The 15,637-nt window shown below is 45.2% G+C and overlaps 1 protein-coding gene across 2 annotated transcripts in view; it reads right to left on the bottom strand.

The window, feature by feature from the left end:
- Positions 1–12,800, bottom strand: part of RAF1 (Raf-1 proto-oncogene, serine/threonine kinase) — an 85,262-nt gene extending 72,462 nt beyond the window's left edge. For both annotated transcript variants that reach the window (XM_010377298.2, XM_010377297.2), the window contains exon 1: positions 12,417–12,800. The gene's annotated coding sequence lies outside the window, so the exon portion shown is untranslated. The remainder of the gene's footprint in view (positions 1–12,416) is intronic.
- Between the last annotated feature and the right edge of the window lie 2,837 nt (positions 12,801–15,637).

Consider the following 15,637-nt stretch of genomic DNA (forward strand, 5'->3'; position numbering starts at 1 on the left):
ATCCTCCTGCCTCAGCCTCACAAAGTGCTGGGATTATAGGTATGCTCTACCTTGCCCTGACTCCGTATTTTCCATGCACAGATACATATTGTAAATGTTTTTCTTTTTTTTTTTTTTTTTTTTTTTGAGACGGAGTCTTGCTCTGTCGCCCAGGCTGGAGTGCAGTGGCCGGATCTCAGCTCACTGCAAGCTCCGCCTCCCGGGTTTACGCCATTCTCCTGCCTCAGCCTCCTGAGTAGCTGGGACTACAAGTGCCCGCCACCTCGCCCGGCTAGTTTTTTATATTTTTTTAGTAGAGACGGGGTTTCACCGGGTTAGCCAGGATGGTCTCGATCTCCTGACCTTGTGATCCGCCCGTCTCGGCCTCCCAGAGTGCTGGGATTACAGGCTTGAGCCACCGCGCCTGGCCATATTTTTCTTAAAAAAATATGAGGTCTTACTTAACATATTTTAGTGCTGTTTTCACTCAATATGCAGTTGACCCTTCCCAACACGCATTGAACTGTGCAGGTCCACTTATATGTGGATTTTTTTTCCCAGCACTTTGGGAGGCTAAGGTGGGCGGATCATAAGGTCAGTAGTTTGAGAACAGCCTGGCCAACACAGTGAAGCCACATCTCTACTAAAAATACAAAAATTAGCTGGGCGTGGTGGCGGGTGCCTGTAATCCCAGCTACTCGGGAGGCTGAGGCAAGAGAATCACTTGAACCCAGGAGGCAGAGGCTGCAGTGAGCCAAGTTTGCACCACTGCACTCCAGCCTGGGCGACAGAGCTAGACTCGGTCTCAAAAAAAAAAAAAAAAAAAAATCAAAACTTATGCATACGCTTACAGACCATACAGCACCATTTGCACAGACACACATTCGCAGTTGAGAGAAATGTAAACAAATGTTAAGATGCAGTATATTAAATAACTGCAGCCAGGTGCAGTGGCTCACATCTGTAATCCCAGCACTTGGGGAGGCAAAGGCGGGTGGATCACTGGAGGTCAGGAGGTCGAGATCAGCCCGTCCAACATGGTGAAATCCTGTCTCTACTAAAAATACAAAAAATTAGCCAGGTGTTGTGCAGCTACTCGGGAGACTGAGGCAGGAGAATCACTTGAACCCAGGAGGTAGAAGTTGCAGCGAGTGCAGTGAGCCAAGATTAAGCCACTGCATTCCAGCCTGGGCAACAGAGTGAGACTCCATCTCAAAAATAAATAAATAAATAAATAAATAACTGCATAAAACTAACTGATGTTGGCTGGGTGAGATAGCTCATGCCTATAATCCTAGCATTTTGGGAAGCTGACGGAGGTCGATTGCTCAAGGCCAGGAGTTTGAGACCAGCCTGGGCAACAGGGTAAAACCCCATCTCTACTAAAAATACAAAAATTAGCTGGGTTTAGTGGCACAAGCCTGTAATCCTAGTTACTTGGGAGGCTGAGGCAGGAGAATCGCTTGAACCTGGGAGGCGGAGGCTGCAGTGAGCTGAGATCTTGCCACTGCACTCCAGCCTGGGTGACAGAGTGAGACCTTGCCTCAAAACAAAACAAACCTGTTGTACACACAAATTACTATAGTAATTTCATAGCCACCTCTTCTTACTATTGCAGTGAACTCAAGTGTTACAAGTTGCAAGTATCCACTTAAAAGGCCTTGTGTCCCTGTGAGCAGTAGGTCTCTCCAGTAAATTTCCTATTGCAGTAAAAAGTGGTATTTCTTGGCTAGGCACATTGGCTCATTCCTGTAATCCCAGCACTTTGGGAGGCCGAGCTGGTGGATCACTTGAGGTCAGGAGTTCCAGACCAGCCTGGCCAACATGATGAAACCCTGTCTCTACTAAAAATATAAACATTAGCCAGTCGTGGTAGTGAGCGCCTGCAATCCCAACTAGGAGGCTGAGGCAGGAGAATCGCTTGAACCCAGGAGGCAGGGGAGAGCTGAGATCACGCCATTGCACTCCAGCCTGGGCGACAGACCCAGACTATGTCTCAAAAAAAAAAAAAAGTGGTCTCTCATGGGTCTTCTGTATTTGTCATCACGTACAGTACAATACCATAAACTCTGAATAACAACATGGGTCCCATATGAAATGCCACTAGTGATGCTGGAAGCACTCCCAAGAAGCAAAGAAAAATCATGACATTATAATAAAAAGTTGAACTGCTTGACTTATACAGTAGATACAGGTCAGCAGCTGCGATTGTCGGCCATTTCAGACAGACTATTCATCTTTTCTTTTTATTTTTATTTTCGAGAGACAGCATCTTGCTCTGTTGCCAAGGCTAGAGCACCATGGCACAATCATAGCTTATTGCAGCCTCCAACTCCTGGACTCAAGAAAGCCTCTCTCCTCAGCCTACCAAGTAGCTAGAACTACAGATGCATACCACATGCCTGACTAGTATTTTCGGTATTATTATTTTTACTATTTTAGAGATGGAGGGGTCTCACTATGTTGCCCAGGCTGGTTTCAAACTCCTGGGCTCAAGCAATCCTCCTTCTTTCGCCTCCCAAAGTGCTGGGATTACAGGCATGAGCCACAGAGGCTGGCCCTAAATACATTTTAGAATAAAAGAGTATGAGAGCCCGGGCACAGTGGCTCATGCTTATAATCCCAGCATTTTGGGAGGCCAAGGCGGGAGGATTGCTTGAGCTCAGCAGTTCGACATCAGCCTGGGCAACATGGCAAAACCCCATCTCTACAAAAATTACAAAAATTAGCTGAGTATGGTGGCACACACCTGTAGTCCCAGCTACTCAAGAGGTTCAGGAGGGAAGATGGCTTGTGCCTGGGAGGTCAAGGCTACAGTGAGCGGAGATCACACTACTGCACTCCAACCTGGGCGACAGAGTGAGACTCTGTCACTCACAACACAAAGAAAGGGTATGAGTATAAAGTAACTACAACTATGTGTATCAATTTACAGAAAAACTTTTTTTTTTCTGCTTATTTTTCTTCTTACACCTCACAAGGATGAAAGAAAACAGTGTTCTTTTTAAAAAGATGTCATTGTGTAATTAATTTATCTCTTTGAAGAACATTACACACAGGTTTAAGAGGGAGGAAAAACCCCTTGAGATCCAAATATAGTCAAATCCAAAGGTTCTGTTTAGCCCACTAGATCTAAGTAGCAATAAGAAGAAAAGGAGGGCCAGGCACAGTAGCTCATGCCTGTAATCCCAGTACTTTGGCAGGCTAAAATGGGAGGATCAACTGACGCCAGGAGTTCAAGACTAACCTGGTAAACATAGTGAGACTCCCCCCATCTCTAAAATAGTAAAAATAATAATTTTTTAAAATGCAAAAAGAAAAGCCTACAACCACTTCACAGTCATTAGGATTGTTATTTTATTTATTTATTTTTGAGACGAAGTCTCACTCTCGTGGAGTGCAATGGTGCGATCTCAGCTCACTGCAACCTCTGCCTCCCAGGTTCAAGCGATTCTCCTGCCTCAGTCTCTCAAGTAGCTGGGATTACAGGCATGTGCCACCACGCCCGGCGAATTTTTTTTGTATTTTTAGTAGAGACGGGGTTTTACTATGTTGGCCAGGCTGGTCTTGAACTCCTGACCTCAGGTAATCCACTTGCCTCGGCCTCCAAAAGTGCTGAGATTACACGCATGGGCCACCGTGCCTGGCCCAGGATTGTTATTTTAAAAATTAAAAAAGAAAAACAAAAAAAATTAAAAAAAAAAAAAAAACAAGTGTTGGAAAAGATGCAGCAAAACTGGAACCCTTGTGCTTTGCTGGTGGGAAATGTAAAATGGTGCAGTCACTGCGTAAAACAGTTTGCAGTTCCTCAAAAAGTAAACACAGAATTACCATATGATCCAGTAATTCTACTCTTATGCATATACCCTAAGGCACTGAAAGCAGGGGCTCAAACTGATATTTGTACACCAATGTTCACTGCAGCATTATTCACAACAACCAAAAGGTGGAAATAATCCAAGTGTCCATCACTGATGAGATAAACAAAATGATATACCCATACAATGAAGTATTATTCAGCCACAAAGAGGAATAAAATACTAATACAAGCCACCACCACACGGATAAACCTAAAAAATGTGCTAAGTAAAATAAGTCAGACAAAAAAGGACAGACAGCGTATGACTCCCCTTATATGAGGTACCTGGAATAGGCAAATTCGTAGAGAGAAAGTAGAATAGGGGTTACGAGGAACTGGGCATAGTGAGGAATGAGGGGTTCTTACTTAATGAGTACTGTTTCTGTTTGAAGTAATGAAAAGGTTCTGGAAACAGGTAGTGGGGATGGTTTTAAGACATTGTGAATGTTGTTAAATGTCACTGGATTGTAGATACACACACACACACACACACACACACACATACCACCTCCAAACCCCCACTCCTCCAACTTACATAAGACAGCCTAGGGGTCCATTTTGCATTGTCAGGCAATACTAGGTAATACTAGCCAGGGAAATCACAATCTCTCCTCTCAAAATCACACTACAATTCTACACCAGACTAAGGTCAAAAACGGTAGAGTATTATTTATCCCCCCATTCTCTCTGGGTATAACTTTCTTCCATATCTAAAACCTATGAATACAAAAGGAAACAGCCAGCATGGTAACAGCTGCTTGAGCTAAAGAGTCAGTGAGCAGATAAAGCAGGCAAATATCATCAAGGCGCTAGCAGGCAGAACCTAGAGCACTCTACATATAATGCCCAATAGAGGGAGAAGCTTAAGTAAGGTAGCTCCTGCAACAGATAGGTCCTAAGTTCCTGCAACAGATAGGTCCTAAGTTACAAAGTTCTAAGTTAGGTCCTAAGTTACAAAGTTCTAAGTTTGAATTTAATAAGTATAGCCTCTTTACTGTAAGCATTTTGTAGAGATGGCCGTAGTGAAACTAAATCCGTAAGTGATTAACCTCTGATTAATGTTTGCTGTGTAAGACAAGGTTTTAAGAACTGGAGATATATAAACAAGAGTAAGACATGCCCCACTGGAAATATATAAAAATAGGACACGACCCACTTTTAAACAGAGCCATAAGACATCTATACAAAAAATTCAACTTGGCCACTGCGGTGGCTCACGCCTGTAATCCCAACATTTTGGGAGGCCAAGACGGGTGGATCACCTGAGGTCAGGAGTTCGAGACCAGCCTGGCCAACATGGTGAAACCCCATCTCTACCAAAAATACAAAGTTTAGCCGGGCGTGGTGGCAGGTGCCTGTAATCCCTGCTACTTGGGAGGCTGAGACAGGAGAATCACTTGAACCCGGGAGACAGAGGTTGCAGTGAGTCAAGATCACGTCACTGTACTCCAGCCTTCGTGACAAGAGTGAAATGTCCTCTCGGGGCGGTGGGCGGGGGGGGGGGGAGCAGAGGAAAAGGAAATGTCAGCCTCTCTCAATTAGATAAGGTCTTTGAAGGTAGGAACTTGCCTTATGCTGCACCAAGTGCACTGGCCTGCACCTAACAGAGGCTTAAAATACTGGCTTTTGATTTCCACTAAACATTATACTATGAGAAAGCAATGTAAGTAAGACACGGAGGCAAGAATTGTATATACTTAGTCTGGTATCCAGGGAGAGCCTGGAAGATTTGAGCAAGAAAATAAGGCCAGCACATCTACCCTTAAATATTCTTGTGTCATCACAAAATAGGATACAATACATAAGAATTCATATTTCCCTCCGTGAAAGGAAGCTGGGTAGCTAGAGAACAAAGGGGAACATAGAATTACTATACACAACATAACTTTCTATATCCTTTAAATTTTGTGGTATGTGACCTTATTACTTACTCAAAGAAAACAATATTTCTTTTTTTTTTTGAGACAGAGTCTTGCTCTGTCACCCAGGCTGGAGTGCAGTGGCGCGATCTCAGCTCACTGCAAGCTCCGCCTCCCGGGTTCACGCCATTCTCCTGCCTCAGCCTCCCGAGTAGCTGGGACTACAGGCGCCCGCCACCTCGCCCAGCTAGTTTTTTGTATTTTTTAGTAGAGACGGGGTTTCACCGTGTTGGCCAGGATGGTCTCGATCTCCCGATCTCGTGATCCACCCGTCTCGGTCTCCCAAAGTGCTGGGATTACAGGCTTGAGCCACCGCGCCCGGCCAACAATATTTAATTCTTAAGAATTTCCAGGCAGGGGCCAGGCGCAGTGGCTCACACCTGTAATCCCAGCACTTTGGGAGGCCGAGGTAGGCGGATCACCTAAGGTCAGGAGTTCGAGACCAGTCTCGATGGTACCATCATGGAGAAATCCCATTTCCACTAAAAATACAAAATTAGCTGGGCATGGGGGAGCATGCCTGTAATCTCAGCTACTCAGGAGGCTGAGGCGGGAGAATCGCTTGAACCCAAGAGGCAGAGGTTGCGGTGAGCTGAGATCCTGCACCATTGTACTCCACTGGGCAACAAGAGCGAAACTCCATCTCAAAAAAAAAAAATAATGTGCATAATTAAATGGCTTTTATTATATTCACAGTTGTGGATCCATCTCCATAACTACAAAACACTTTTATCACCAAAAAAAAAAACCCTATCACAGTCACTGACCATTCCCTACATCCCTCAGCCCCTAATCTACTTTCTGTCACCAAGGATTTTCCTATTCTGGACATTTTACATAAATGGCATAATTCAATATGTGGTCTTTCCTGCATGGTTTTACTTAGCATGTTTTCAAGGTTCTTCCATGTTGTAGTATACATCAATATATCCTTTCGTTTTATTACTAAGTAACATTCCATCATATAGCAGCGCCCCCCATATCCACAGGGAATATGTTCCAAGACTACCAACGAATGCCTGAAAACAAAAACAGTATACTATACTGTATATACTATGTTTTTTCCTATACATACATACCCATGATCAAGTTTAACATATAAATTAGGCACAGTAAGAGATTAATTATAATAATAAAATGGAACAATTATAAGAACATACTATCATAAAAGCTATGTGAGGGCTGTGTGTGGTGGCTCACGCCTGTAATCCCAGCACTTTGGAAGGCTGAGGCAGGCGGATCACCTGAGGTAGGGAGTTTGAGACCAGCATGACCAACATGGTGAAACCCTGTCTCTACTAAAAATCCAAAATTAGCCAGGCGTGGTGGCACATGCCTGTAATCTCAGCTACTCAGGAGGCTGAGGCAGGAGAATCACTTGAACCCAGGAGGCAGAGGCTGTGGTGAGTCAAGATCGTGTCATTGCACTCCAGCCTGGGCAACGAGAATGAAACTCCATCTCAAAAACAAAAACAAACAAACAAAAAATTGATTGCCACTGCCTGCTGCTTCCCATTTATTAACAAAAAAAGTAAACAACTTCTAAATCATAAAGATTTTAAAACTGTAAACTAGCTTTAGGATTGTTAATCCCCACCCAGTAAAATTCCTTAGAATCTGGTCTAAAAATAAAACCATGTGTCAAGTGTTCCTCAAAAAATACTATGTGCACTGATTGGAATGTGATGCCAGTTAACATACTTTGTAAGTAATTTGCCAAACTTTAGATAGTCTAAGCCAAAACCAGTAACAAAGAAACAACACCCACTTGACACTTTCCTTGGTTAAGCTGAGATTCTAGGGGTCATTTTAGAAGAAAGGCAAACATCTGAAATTAACTAAAATCATTTAGAGCTACACAAGTCATTCTGGGAGAAAAGAAGTTACAAAATGACTCACACATTGTAAAATTAAAGATGAAACCTTAATGTGTAATTAAGGAATTTTTACTTACAACTCTAAGGCAAGAAAAAAATACCCAGCCATTACTATCATGAGAATTACAAGGCAAGATGCCTGGGCGAGCCTGTAATGCCAGCACTTTGGGAAGCTGAGGAGGGTGGATCACTTGAGGTCAGGAGTTTGAGACCAGCCTGGCCAACATGGTGAAATCGCGTCTCTACTAAAAATACAAAAATTAGCCAGGCGTGGTGGCCAGCGCCTGTAATCTCAGCTACTCAGGAGGCTGAGGCAAAAGAATCCCTTGAACCTGGGAGGCGGAGGTTGCAGTGAGCCAAGATTGCACCACAGGACTCCAGCCTGGGTGATAGCGCCAGATTTCGTTTCAAAAAAAAAAAAAAAATACAGGCAAGATAAGTTAGCCCTATACCAAAAGTATCGACTGAACTGCAACACAAATATCTAGTATTACATTTTGAACCCAGTCAGATGAGCAATTAGGAATTCTACCCTCCCATACACATACCAATAAAAGACCTAAACAACCTCATTCTAAATAAACCCAGTGTTCTCTGATTTTCCAATTAATTTACTCAAGGTAAGCAATTTTCCATCTCACGGTCATTTGTTTTGAAGAAATGACTCCCACGATCTGCGCAACTTAAAAACAAAAAACTAAGTCAAAGCTCAATTTCAAGGTTTCATAAACCTCCTCACTGTCACATTAGTACATTGCCTTTCAAAGGCAGTATTTAAAATTCTCTTCTGCAAGTCAACATTAAGGCATGCTGTTTGGCTAACAAGCTCCTCCCAAGATCAAGATTATTATGTATGGCCTATTATGTTCCTAACATGCAAACAAAAGTACTCCCTCATGTAACATTTTTTTAGGCAGTAGGTTACTAACAAAGATTTACCTGAAATTTAAATGTAGAATCATACATTTACTACTAATAGACTACCTGAAATAGTAGTTTAAAGTTATCAATTGTATTTTTCATTTCCTAAATATTCCAGTGCTCCTGGAAAAGTCAAATTTAACTTACAAGAAGTTGTTTAATCTTCAGAGCAAACAAATGGAATAAACTAAAAGCAACTAGTCTCAGAGCAACTGTTATATAATACTTGATGCTTAACGTTCTTCATCTTTTAGATACTTTTCATCAGAAATTACCAGCTTAATTTGCTTCTCACTGTTTTTTTCAGCTAAACCAAATCCCATAAAATATGCTCAAGCCTTCCATTGAAGGCACACTTTTTTTTTTTTGAGACAGGGTATCTGTCACCAACATTGAAGTACAGTGACATGAACATTGCTCACTGCAACCTCAACCTCCCTGGGCTCAGGTGATCCTTTCACCTCAGCCTCCCAAGTTGCTGGGACTACAGGCATACTACACCACACCCTGCTAATTTTTTCTTTTTTTGTGTATGCATTTTTTGTAGGGACAGGTTTTCACCATGTTGCCCAGGCTGGTCTCAAACTCCTGAGCTCTAGCAATTCACCAGCCTCAGCCTCCCAAAGTGCTGGGCTTACAGGCATGAGCCACCACAACTGGCTGATGTTTTTACAACTACCGACAAGACTTTAACAAAGGAATTCCACTATAATTTATAACCACGAAACACCACATATCAGCCAGGCACGATGGCTCACGCCTGTAATCCCAGCACTTTGTGAGTCCAAGGCAGGTGGATCAGGAGTTCAAGACCAGCCTGGCCAATATGGCGAAACCCCATCTCTACTAAAAATACAAAAATTGGCTAGGCGTGGTGGCAGGTGCCTGTAGTCCCAGCTACTTGGGAGGCTGAGGCAGGAGAATGCTTAAACCTGGGAGACAGAGGTTACAGTAAGCCGAGATCGTGCCACTGCACTAAAAAAAAACTACATATCTTTAAAAGATAAGCCTTTAGTACAGAAACAGTAACAGGTTTATTTTTCCAAGTATCCCAGCATTCAACTGGGTCAAATGTTTATGCTGCATTTTAAACAGCTTAGCCCTTCAGTGATAAGGGTAAAAACAAGTCAAAATAATCCTGAATGTTCTTCAGTGGTATATAATCATCACAACAAAAGCAAGGTTTAGGAACTGCAACTGAAGTCTGTTAATTCCATAATAGTCACTTTAGCATAAACATTAATCACAGTATTATACCTGTTTTAGGAAGATTATGTTTATGGGGATAAATATTTTATAACAGGTTATCCAAGAAGTCAATACCAAGAAATAGTTTTAAAAATACACTTATTAATCTAAAAATACATCCTACACATTTTTTGGATGCTTGTTTTCTAGAGTCGTCCAATTTCTGTAAGACTGGGGAGTACATTATTTATATTTAAAATTTAGTCCAGGCACAGTGGCTCACGCCTGTAATTCCAGTGAGGCCATGGGAGGCCGAGGTGGGCAGATCACTTGAAGTCAGAAGTTCAAGACCAGCCTGGCCAATACAGCGAAACCCCATCTCTACTAAAAATACAAAAATCAGCCGGATGTGGTGATGTATGCCTGTAATCCCAGCTACTCGGGACGCTGAGGCAGGATAACTGCTTGAATCAAGGAGGCGGAGGTTGCAGTGAGCCGAGATTGCACCACTGCACTTCAGCCTGGGCAACAGAGTGAGACTCTGTCTCAAAAAAATAAAAAATAATGGGATAATAAAACAAATATTAGGAGAGTGTTTTACATTTATAAAGTTAACATTTTTGTGAGCAAGTATAACTTTAAGATAATTTTTTGCAAGAATCCCCAGGAATATATGAGTTCAATTCATTCACCACTGTGTAAGTGCAAAACATTTGATATAAAACACGTATCAAAAATGTTCTGCTGGCCAGGCACAGTGGATCACACCTGTAATTTCAGCACTTTGAGAGGCTGAAGCTGAAGGATCACTTGAGCCCAAGAGTTCTACTGAAGGCATACTTTTTAGACCAGTCTGGCCAACACAGTGCGACCCCCTCTCTATTATTAAAAACAAAAAAAAAGTTCTGCCTGGCCAGTGGCTCACCCCTGTAATTCCAGCAAGCACGCTGGGAGGGAGAGGTGGAGGCAGAAGCATCACCTGAGCCCAGGAGTTTGAGACCAGCCTAGGCAACAGGGCCAGACTCCATCTCTACTAAATTTTTTTTTTTTAATTAGCCATGTGTGGTAGCACCTGTCTGTAGTCCCAGCTACTCAGGAGGCAAAGGCAGGAGAACTGCTTAAGCCCAGGAATTAGAGGCTGCAACTGAGCTATGATCATGCCACTGCACTCTAGCCTGGGTGACAGAGTGAGATCCTGTTCCTTTAAAAAAAAAAAAAAAAAAAAAAAAAAAGTTTTAATTGTTCTGAAAAAATTAAAAAAACTAAAAAGTCATTAAATTTAACAAACTAAACCTTTTCAATCACTATCAGCTTCAACATCAACAAAGGGAGAAAACTATCAGCAAGAATAAAGATTCAGCAAATCATGTACAATAATCCAAATTCAATTAGTTCACCATCTACAACAAAACCCCCTCACAATTCTAGCAACTTTTATTTTTCTCTCATCTCTCACCATTTCCTTCCTGCACCCCAGGCAATTTGCTGCTCCCCAAACTCATCCCAACTCCTACATGTCGCTAAGCCTTTGTACCAGCTGTTCCCTGAGTTCCTCCTCACCTGGTGAGCACTTACTCACCGGTCTTTCAAAACTCGACGCTTAAGTCTCCTCGAGTGTAGAAGCTTCCTCAACTCCTCCCCAAGCAAAACTAACTGTTCTAAATCCCCACAACACTTGGTAAGCCAATTCTTATCACACTGCATTGTTTTCACGCCTTAGGAGCGCAGGGAGGGAAGAATCTCTCCACTCAGCCCACAGAGGACCAGGCAAGCAGAAACGCTCAATGAACGTGCCTTGAATTCATTTCCTACTTAGATTAAGTGACCCCCTAGAACCCGTTCACATCTCAAGGAGACACATAAGTTCCTATCCTTCTTCCCACCACAGAATGAATACCAGGGGCACACCCAGAGCCCTAGAAAGAGAACAATGAATGAACACGGCCGCCTCGCCTCTCACGACGTCCAAACTCCTCTCTCTTGGGTATCGACTCGCTCGCAGAGCCTCAGCAGCTGCAGAGCTGAAGCGTCCCGGCGGCTCTCGCTTCACACAAAAGGCAGCCCTGGCTCTTCATTCCAAAGCGTCCTGAGGCCAATCCTCTATAAGCATCCCAAGACTTTCATTAATAACCCACAGAGTCCTGATACCCAAGGCTAGTCCTGATATCCAAGAAGAGACCCCTGTGACTTTGTGGTAGGGCACTGGCCAGTGTCCTCCTCTCTTACCCGATTCCTCATGTCCTCCCTAAAAGGATGTCACTTGACTGAAGTATCCTGAGAAAGGTTGCGTGCAAGCCCGGGTCCCACAATCGACGGCCCAAGAGAAAAGGAATTGGCCCATCCAAGTGACAACAGATATGGGGCAGCTCTGGGCGGATTTTCCCACCGCCAAATAATGAGGAATGCGCACTGGCACAGGGGTGGCGTTGGCACGTTTCCGCAAAACACAAGGAAATTTGAGTGGGATGTGGGAACTAGGCTCGCCGGCCATGACACCGGACTCCAGGGCCCGCCCAACGCTACCCGGGGTGACAGCGGCCTGGCCCAAGCCCTCCGCCCGGCAGCCGCGGGGCCGCTCCATCAGCGCCACCCAGGCCCGCTCGCCCTGGAAGCCGGTCCCTCAGTCCCGCCGCTCGGCTCCCCCGGCATCCACGATCCGGCCCTGCCACCTACCTGAGGGAGCCAGGCCGCCCCAACGTCCTGTCGTCCGGTGGCAGCTTCTCCTCCGCTCCTCCTCCCCGCGGCGGGTGAGGGAGCGGGAGGCGGTCACATTTGGCGCGTCCCCAGCCCAGGGGACGGAGCCCCAAGTAGCCCCCGCATCGTAGCACACGCGCTCCGCGCCTCAGGGCACGCGCCCCAAAGCCCGGCCAGCTGACCCTTTTCGGGGCCCAAGGAATGCAGCAGAAAACCCTTCCCACCTCACAATCGTTCTCCTCTTACTCCCGCCATCTAAGATGGCGGCCCAAGCGCCCGCGATTAAGACTCTCGGGCGGCCAAGGCAAGCGAGCCCTCGACTCGGTGCTCGTCCTCCCGACCTGCGACGCCACCGGCTCTCCGCTTCTGCGCTAGCCCTCCTGGCAGTCGACTTCTAACGTGGCTCGGGCATCCATCGCTCTGGCCTGAACACAGGCCCCGCCCCCGGGGCTTGGGCTCGCGATCTGGTGGCCGCCATTTCGGAGCAGAAGAGGTTAGGCGATGCTGACTTAATCTCAGGAGGGGTACTCGGTAATCGAGAAGAGCCGGCTTTCGGCCAGCCAGGAGTGGCCAGAGGCCTAGAAGGGGAGAGGAAGGCCTGCCTGCCAGCATTGCAAGGCCCGGCGATCACCAGACGTGCCCCAGGACACAGAGCACAGTGTCCAACTTTGACGCATCCTCTCCGGAGTCGGACACTAATGCCAAATCACGGCTCCGGCACTTGACAGCTATGTGGACAGTCCCTGAACCTTAAGCGGTCTTTTCCTCGTGTGTAAATTGGGGGTTCATTTTTTTTCCCCATCACATTAGCAAAGCGTTAGAAAAACTGATAATATTGATCCAAGGTACATTGAAACCTGTTGTGTGCCCTCTCAGTGCTATCATAGAGTGGGACTTGGACATTTTAAAAGTATATATATATCCTTCCTCCCGGCAGTTTCACTTCTAGACACGAATTCTAGAGAAATAAGTAAACACATACACAAAAAGTTACGTGTGAAGATGTTTAATGCTATATTTGCATTCTCGAGAAACACGGGGTGAAATGTAGATTAACAGGAAACTGGTTAAGAGAAGGCTGCTACATCCAATCCGGGTTGTCCATCCAAGAATGAACTAGATATAATTACTGAATTTAAAACAACAACAACGGCCGGGCGCGGTGGCTCAAGCCTGTAATCCCAGCACTTTGGGAGGCCGAGACGGGCGGATCACGAGGTCAGGAGATCGAGACCATCCTGGCTAACACGGTGAAACCCCGTCTCTACTAAAAATACAAAAAAAAAAAAAAAAAAACTAGCCAGGCGAGCTGGTGGGCGCCTGTAGTCCCAGCTACTCGGGAGGCTGAGGCGGGAGAATGGCATAAACCCGGGAGGCGGAGCTTGCAGTGAGCTGAGATCTGGCCACTGCACTCCAGCCTGGGCAACAGAGCGAGACTCCGTCTCAACAAAAAATAAATAAATAAATAAAAAAAATAAAACAACAACAACAAAAAGGGCCGGGCACGGTGGCTCACTGCTGTAATCCCAGCACTTTGGGAGGCTGAGGTGGGCAGCCTGAGGTCGGGAGTTCGAGACCAGCCTGACCAATATGGAGAAACCCCGTCTCTACTAAAAACACAAAAATTAGCCGGGCATGGTGGCGTGCGCCTGTAATCCCAGCTACTCAGAAGGCTGAGTAAGGAGAATCGCTTGAACCCGGGAGGCCGCGGTTGCAGTGAGCCGAGATTACGCCATTACACTCCATTCAGAGCAAGACTCCCTCTCGAAAAAATAAATAAATATAAAAAAATAAAAATACAAAAGTAGCAGGGCGTGGTGGTGCATGCCTGTAATCCCAGCTACTCCGGAGGCGGAGGCAGGAGAATTGCTTGTACCTGGGAGGCAGAGGTTGCGGTGAGCCGAAATCGTGTCATTGCACTCCAGCCTGGGCAACAAGAGCAAAACTGTCTCAAAAAAAAGACATGGCCGGGCGTGGTGGCTCACGCCTGTAATCCTAACACTTTGGGAGGCAGAGGTGGAGGCGGGCAGATCACGTGAGGTCATGAGTTTGAGACCAGCCTGGCCAACATGGTGAAACATGTCTCTACTAAAAAATATAAAACAAACTAACAAACAAAAAAATTGGCCAGGTGTGGTCAATGGAGCGCTACTGCACTCCAGCCTGGGTGACAGAGCCAGACACTTGTCTCAAAAAAGAAAAAAAGAAAAAGCCATTAAGCTGGGCCAGGTGCGTTGACTCACTCCTGTAATCCCAGCACTTTGGGAGGCCGAGGTGGGCAGATCACGAGGTCAGAAGATTAAGACCATCCTGGCTAACACAGTAAAACCCCATCTCTACTAAAAATACAAAAAAATTAACCAGGCGTGGTGGTGGGCGCCTGTAGTCCCAGCTACTTGGGAGGCTAAGGCAGGAGAATGGCGTGAACCCAGGAGGTGGAGCTTGCAGTGAGGGGAGATGGTGCCACTGCACCCCAGCCTGGGCGACAGAGTGAGACACCATCTCAAAAAAAAAGTCATTAAGTTAAAAAACCAGAACATTATGTATGATCTTATTTATGCAAACACAGGAACACAAGATACCTACCTAATACTACAGAATGCCATGTGCAGTCTTCCTTTTCAATATTGAGAGCCTATTAGGTACCACACATTATTTTGGATATTGGAAAATTAACAGCAATCAAAATCCCTGCCTTCTAATAATGGGAGACTAAAAGAAAATATAAATAATAAGATTCAGGCTGCATGTGGTGGCCAAAGCCTCTAATCCCAGCACTTTGAGAGGCCAAGGAAGGAGGTTCACTTGAGCCCAGGAGTTGAAGACCAGCCTGAGCAACACGAGACCCCATCTCCACCAAAAAGAAAAGAAAAGAAAAGAAAAAAAGAAAATTAGTATGCATGGTGACATGCCCCTGTAATCCAGCTAGGGAGGAGGCTGAGGCGGGAGGATCACTTGGAGTTGGGGATAGCTTGAGCTATGATTGCCTCACTGCACTCCACCCTGGACAACATAGCAAGACCCTGTCTCTTAAAAAAGAAGAAGAAAAGAAAAATGAAACAAAGTGAGAATGACAGGAGTATGTGGACCAACATAAAAATAAATGTAGGAGAAAGACTGGCCAGGCGCAGTGGCTCATGCCTGTAATCCCAGCACTTTGGGAGGCCAAGGCAGGTGGATCACGAGGTCAGGAAATCGAG

This window comes from Rhinopithecus roxellana, chromosome 1, assembly GCF_007565055.1.
Source record: "Rhinopithecus roxellana isolate Shanxi Qingling chromosome 1, ASM756505v1, whole genome shotgun sequence".
Classification (NCBI taxonomy): domain Eukaryota; kingdom Metazoa; phylum Chordata; class Mammalia; order Primates; family Cercopithecidae; genus Rhinopithecus; species Rhinopithecus roxellana.